Genomic DNA, 7449 nt, shown 5'->3' on the forward strand with positions numbered 1-7449 from the left:
AGCCTTGTTGTTGGTATGTGGTTTGGACCAAGAGCAGCAAACTTTTGTAGCAACTCAGCTTGTTCTGTCATGCACATAACCAAACTCTGACTTGAAACTGCATGTAACAATTACTCAGTATTTAAGCTGTACTTTCCCACCATGCACATCTCTTCCAGAGATATTTCCCTACTTTGTGGTGTTATGTGGCGAAGAGATAGTTTAGCAACTGAAACACCAGGCACAGAAATATTTATGCCTCTGGAACAACTGTTTATTGACTTAATAACAAATTTATTGTTTTTAAAACATCTGTCTAGCTTGCCAGTCTGCACTGTATTTGAATTAGGGTTAGGAATATGGACCATAACTTCTCTCTTGTGCAAGAAGGTGGTCTTAAAAGGGACAAGATGCTGAAAACTTAAAAAGTCCTAATAGTCCATCCTATTTTCAGTGCAGATGATGTCAGGGAGTGATGCCTTGAGACTTTTATGCATCTCTCAGTATGGAGAACACCAGGCAAACATTCCAAGTTCCCCAGTGCACAAGCATGCTACGCTAGAATTAGCACTGTGAACCATCTTGCTCTTTGAGCTTCATTTATATAAGAGAAAGTATTTCTAATTTTGCACATGTGCATTCTGATGATGACATCACTGGGACTATTATGAATGGCACTGTGTAAGGATTTGTAGAACAGAATCTTTAATTCTTGCAGAGACAGGGTTTTTTCCTGTTTAATTCAAAACTAAGTAAAATCTAATGAAGACAGAAGTAGGAAATTCCTCTTCCAGATCCAGGCAGGTAGAACCTTCTCCACTGTAATTTAAAAACTGCTCGCTTCACATACAGAGGTGATGACTAGTCCTGGATTTTTATTTTTATTTTTTAATTAATTGAAACGGTAAATTAAAATGCACACAACTTTAAAAAGTTATGCTAAACATCATGCTTTTTATTTTTGGGAAAGAGCAAGAAAATAGCAGTATTTCAACAGACTAGAAAAAGCCTCATATAAATACCAAAAGCACAGCAAATCATATTCAAAGCCAATACATTCGTAAGTCAAAGCATACAGTTGTGTATATATTTTTACACATAAGCACAGGCAACTTATTTAAATATAGGTATAGCCATTTGGATTATCTGTATTAACTTTATCATTCATTTTAGTTTGGGATGAGGGAAGTAATTAGATTGGAATTTAACATAAAAAAAATCCAAACATTGTCACAGACTAGCTCAAGAACTTACATACAGGGTTACAGCACAGAATCTTTACTCTTGTTGCCCTTAAATTCCAGTAAAATAAGCTGTTTATTGAAGGGAATGCACAAAAACACCACCCTAGAACTCTGCTTTTTATCACTGCAACATCCTAGCCTTTGCTGAAAATTAGGAGAGGAGCTACCCCAGAATTTGATCTCCAATTCCTTCTGTAAACTGAATGTGTGCCAGATGTGAACCATGCAAAAACCCTTTGAGATTTAAGCCCTTAATTATTAGCCTGTGTTGAGATTCAGGCACTGTGCTTTACAGCAATCTTTAGTATTAAAACTTAAGAAATTAAAATCACGTGTTGGGAGCTGATTTTACTTAAAATATAGAAGGGTGAAGACTAAGATAGTTGGCAACTCATATATTCCAAGATAATTAAGCATTACATATACACATTATGAAATAATAAAAACTTAACTGAGTGCTTTAATAACTTCTGAAAACAAAAATAAGTTATACTTCAAAGAACAAGTTAGTATAAAAAGTTTTAACATATGCAAAGTATGTGCTCAAAATACTTATTTTGCATTTTTAAAAAGAGCTGTAGTCTACCTTACAGAAACAAAGTTCACCCAGTATAAAATATTGCAATTTGTCCCATTTTGTCATATGAGAGGTTTTCCTTATTCTTCATATGATCGAGAACACTTGCACAAGAGTTCATGCTATTCCAAGCCACATAGTGGCAGACAGACTATGTTTGAATCTGTGCTTTTACTATTTGGTATAGTAAAAGCTAAGGAAATCATTTTAGAACAGATTTTAGCAGGTCACAGAACTATGTTTATGTGAGAAATCCAGACAATAGTATAAAAGTTAATGCCAAGTGGCAGTACCAAGAAAGTGAATTAGATCAACAGAAAAAAGCTGCTGATAACATTCACTATCACATGTAGAGCTTTTAGGCTAGGAAGAAGGAAAAGTAAGTCAAAATCAGCTTAAGGAAAAAAAATTATTTAAAACTGTGTAAACAATCCACCCAGTACAAAACCGGATGCAGCTGATAAGAGCAGAACTAGCTTAGTAGAGCTGAGGATGTGAATGCATCCACATACCTGTTCAAAAAGCATTTACCAGTACTGTTGACAAAAAAAAAATAAAAATAAAAAATCACCTATAGCTATTTACACCACAGTGGAGGCTTCCCTCCCCGCTTAAGAAGTTATTACAACTCAGGAAGTCACTGCTGTCTTCTATGAGTAAAATTCCAGTTATAAGCTACCAACATTGTAAGTTGAAAACACCCACCTTGCAAATTAAATTGAAAACTCTTGTCAAACATGTTTGAGGACTCTCCAAAAGTTATAGTACAGCACTTTCCTCAAGTGGTATTTGCATGTTTAACTTGCACTGATAGCCTGTTAGAAGTAAGAGAATTTAACACAACTTGGGGTAGCTGGGTGTTCTCCACAAGAAGAGAGATCCATATAGATTCCAGTCTTTCTTAGCGATGGGTATTATAGGGACAGAAGGACAAAAGAACCTAGATCATCCTGGAGAAGAATCTTCTTGTTCCTAGAAGTATTCCTCCTCTTCATCAAAAAAACCATTTTCCAGAGCATACGTGCAGTCTGCATTAGAGTCAGCTTGGCATGCACCTTTATATTCTTGAATTGACTCATATAGGGAGTACAGTTGACAGAGTAATGACATATCTAGCTGCCGAAGACCAACCTGACCGGGGAGGGGGAACAGGGAGGGGGAGGAAAAAAACAGATGTATTACAATTATGATTTTATTGACAGTGGGATGCTCTTACATGTATTTTTCATGGCTAAACAAGAGGATCAGCCTCTTGTTTACCTTAAACAGTTATGAAATGTGGAATCATAATTCATTTTCTAAGATGACGACATCCCACTGGATAAACCAGACGAAAGAACAAGGAACACAGTGATGCTATACAGTACAACATTGGCAAAGAGTTCTTCAAAATTTAGTCATATTATCATGTCCTATTTAACTACTAACTAGCTGCACAATCCTATCTGGAACATTACATATAAAGTCAAACTCTGTATTCCTCATTATGCAAAAGATGTAAGTTACCAATATCACTGCATGTCTTGTATACATCTTTCTCACACAGTATCATACTGTATCATTTTTGTTTAAAATTGCCTGGATAAAAAGTTGCGGATATGACTGTTTTCCCACTTCATGGCTATAATAGCCCTGCTACAATTTACTATATCAACATATATAGGCAGCCAACTTGTTTGTCTTTGACAAAGCTAAGTATGTCTAACAGAATACAGTGTACTACTTGAAAGCAGCAGAACTGAAGTAGAAGTGAGATAAGGGCACACATTATTGTCTGCAAAATCTCCAGAACATTTTCACATGCTATTCAAGTTCTTCTGGTACTCCCCGAGTTACATGGATTAGCTTGCTTTGTAATTAAGCACTTAATATTTTGGTCCCAAGCTTCTAAAATATGAGTTCCAGATCTAACTAAAACCTTGAAGCAACATAAAAAAAAGTTACCTTGTAGCCTGCATCTTTATGCCAGGCACAAAATGGGTACTCTACGCTGGAAAGTAAAACAAAGCTAGTCATTTAATTCAAAGCAGTTTTCCCTCTGCGGCAACAAAATGGAGTATTCCATTGATGTTTTCACCTGTCCAGGTGAAATCAAACCAAATCTAGGTTCTCTCTTGCAACAAATTAAAACTACTACATAATTTAACAATTTCAAGAAGCAGTTCTTCCTGCTTAGGTTTTACAATAAGTGTTAAGCTGACAGGCAACACCCAGTGAGCCTCAGTTTCATAAAACAAAAGTTTTTGCTATATTTCATACTTGAAGATGGGGGGGGGGGGCATGAAGAGAAGACAGAAAAGTTCATCTGTATTGCAGCCTCACAGCCAGGCTACATTTTACACAGAATGAGAACTCTTACCTCATAATCTTGCCTTATATGTCTAAATTCTAAGAACAGATACATTCAACACAAGAAAACCACAAGAAGCTAATATGAGGATCTTTTGTTGGCATTCCTAAGGTCCCCTCCAACCTGAATTAATACTATGACCTATGAGGTCCTTTTTCCGAAGATGGAAGGAGGAAAAAGGTGAATATCACACACCACAATGTCATTCCCACTTCAAAAAAACAGGATACAGCATCTTTCAGAACCAATATATATTACCTGGCCAAGAAGCTAAGGAATGATGCCCCCTGTAGATCAGAACATCAGTACTTTTGCTTTTTATGCCGAAACATGGAATAAGGTATGAAATGTTACACTAGTTGCTATCAGATTACAGTCGAGCCATTCAACACCCTCAGATCTGTGCTGCTTTTCTTCCCCATCTCCATCTTTTTCTTTAATGGACAACACCACTTTCTCTCCCCTTGTTGTTCAAGCACATGTTCTGCAGTAAGCAAAGCAAGTAAAAGTCACACACTATCTGCTACTCTTCCTTTCGCTGTATTCTGTTCTGTAAGGGGAAACCAGCACTTGTGCAAATCCCCTTTTGCAGAAATTCTTAAAAGACATTTGATATCATAGAGAGATATTGGTACTATATCCAAACACCCCCACCTACTCAAGTCCTGCTGAAGTAATTTCTTCAGGCTTGTTAAGCTAATGAACATTTACCTGCCCAAGCATAAAGTCTGAACATTCACCTTTAAAGGTGGCAGTTAATGAACTTTCACTTGCTCCATTTAAACTGACTGCTCACCTCAAATAAGAAAGAATTCTGTGAAGCTGAACTTGATACTATTACATGTAAACATGAGAAAGATTAGGCAGACTTACATCAGAGCTAAATGTTTGAAGGACAACAAGACTGTGGTGGAGAATTGTTCAAAAAGCCATTAAAAGTAATGGGAATGAATTGAGCAAGAAAACACTCAAGTTGGAGACAGATGAGATTCTAGACACAAGATCTTTGTCTCCCAAGGAAAGCATTACAATTTCCAAAAACAGATCTCCTATCTCAGCTAGGCAAAAACGCTTTAGCACATTCAGTGAAGATCAATTCTGCAATCTCAAAACTAGAAGCTACCCAGCACAATTAATTTAGCAGACCTTAACACCAAATAGTTATATTTAATATCTTATTTTTCTGTGTTCATCACTAGTGTCAAACAATCAAACCAGAAAGTAAATCCATCAAGAAAAATGCARCCTTTAGCTCTTGGCAACTCCTGAGTGTGATCCCTGAGACAGCAAAAGCCTGAAGAAATGTCCGAGCTTGCTAGCACAAACATAAAGTTCTTAAGCCTAGCTAATTTGCATTTGACTAAAGTTTTATCATAGCACCTACAAGACAACCTAATGCACATTCCCATGCTGTTGACACTTTTCCTCAAGATCACAGTTCTGAGGTGACCTTTTACTTCCTCCCTCCCCTTACAAAGTGTCTAAATCCACCACTTCCTCATCTTCAGAAACCCATGCAGGGTATCTTGCTTGATCATGCATGGAAARATGCTGCTACGTACTTCTTCCCCATACCAATCCACCATTAAATTTTTAAAGCACGCTCATTACTCAATAGATATTCTATCTCTGACCTGTGCAAGAAAGAATGTTCAATATTAATAATAATGTGCTATTATTTGCCTCATGAAAGATAGCCTATTTGTATGTGAGATTCTCTTTAATTTGTATGGGCCACAAAAAAGCACACCTGGTACGGAAGAGACTCTTGCTCTCTTTATGAGCAAGACTTTAACACATTAGAAAGTAAAATATCTTTTCTTCAGAAGTGTTTTATCAAATTATCCTCAATGATAACAGAGTATCAAAGGGTGCCAAATGACTTTAACAAGCATCTCATTTGATTTTTCATTAGGAAAAATAAATTAGACTTTTATAACAGGAGTTACCTTTGCTTTTTTGGAAAGGATTAAGACAACAAAGATCTTATCCTTGTTTCCCTTTAGAGCGCTATAGAAAAAAAAACCCTATACTTGATAGCCGCTTGTGTTTCCTGTATTTCAATGAGAGCTGGCAATTCCTACATTCACAATCATCTCAAACTATATCTGAACTACTTGTTGAAACACTTGCAGCAGAGTAAGATTTCAGCACCCAGTACATACTTCTTGTAGCTCCACAGAATGGACTCTCAACAGAAGATCTTGTGTTCAAATGTTTTTGTTTACCAGGAGAAAGAGGCCTTAAAGCGGGCAGTTTTTAGCTATATCATATTGTGTATGTTTCAGAACATTAACTGCATAATGCTGAGGTTACTCATTAGTCATTACAACTGCATCTGGCATCAGCAAAGCACCAACACCCAAATTAGTGCTTAATCAAAAGGTGTGCCAAATTGCTGGGAGGAATTTTACTAATAATGCCACATTACAGAATCAAAACACAGTCTTGAAAAAAACTGTGTTTAAGTGCACTTCATTTGAACTAAATGAATCAGTGCTAATGTTTTTTTGAACTCCAGTGTTTTGAAATGGGTGTCAAATTCAAATGGATGTCACTGAACAAAGCGTTCATTACACAAGCCTGAATTTTCAGAAGATAAAAAAAAAAGAAAAAGAAAAACACTACATAGGCTAGTATTGACAACAAGTTAGTTTTCCTTAGTTTAACCTGAGGTTTTTTTTTTGTTTGTTTGTTTTTTACCGGCGTGTTCCACAGTACTTGCACTAAATGAGACGCTGAAACAGCCGGTAGGCACCCCTCTGCCAGACCCCCCGCGCCGAGCGCCGGGTGGTTTCGGTGGGGTGACCTCTGCTCCGGCCTGGCCCCATCCACCCCGCTTCAGGCTGTGCGGGCGCCCCTCCGTGCCCCCGAGTGAAAGGCCAAGCCAAGCGCAGGGCAAAGGCCACTTGCTTTGACTTCTCTTTCTGGAAGGGCAGCAGCGCTTATACCGCAGGCTCGGCCGCGGCACCCCCGGGGCGGTTCAACAGCGCCCCGCTCAGGCGGGGCAGAAGCGCCCCGCCGCGGAGGCGCGCCCCAGCCAAGAAGAAGGCGGCCGGGAGCCAACGGCGCCCTGGCCCGAGGCTGCGCGCTGCCAGGCGAAGCGGGAGCGCCGAGGCTCGGCCCGGCGGCGTGACGAGCGAGCAGGCGAGCCCGCGGCGGCGCGGGGGCCCTTCCGCCCGCCGAGCGGCCGTTAAACAGCAGTTGGCGCCCCCGCCCCCCAGCTGGCCGCAACGGCCGCTCGCCGCCTCTGCCGCCGCTCTGCGGCGTCGCTGCGCGGACGAGCCGAGCGTCGCGCC

Source organism: Apteryx rowi, unplaced genomic scaffold, assembly GCF_003343035.1.
Source record: "Apteryx rowi isolate R43461 unplaced genomic scaffold, aptRow1 scaffold_873, whole genome shotgun sequence".
Lineage (NCBI taxonomy): Eukaryota > Metazoa > Chordata > Aves > Apterygiformes > Apterygidae > Apteryx > Apteryx rowi.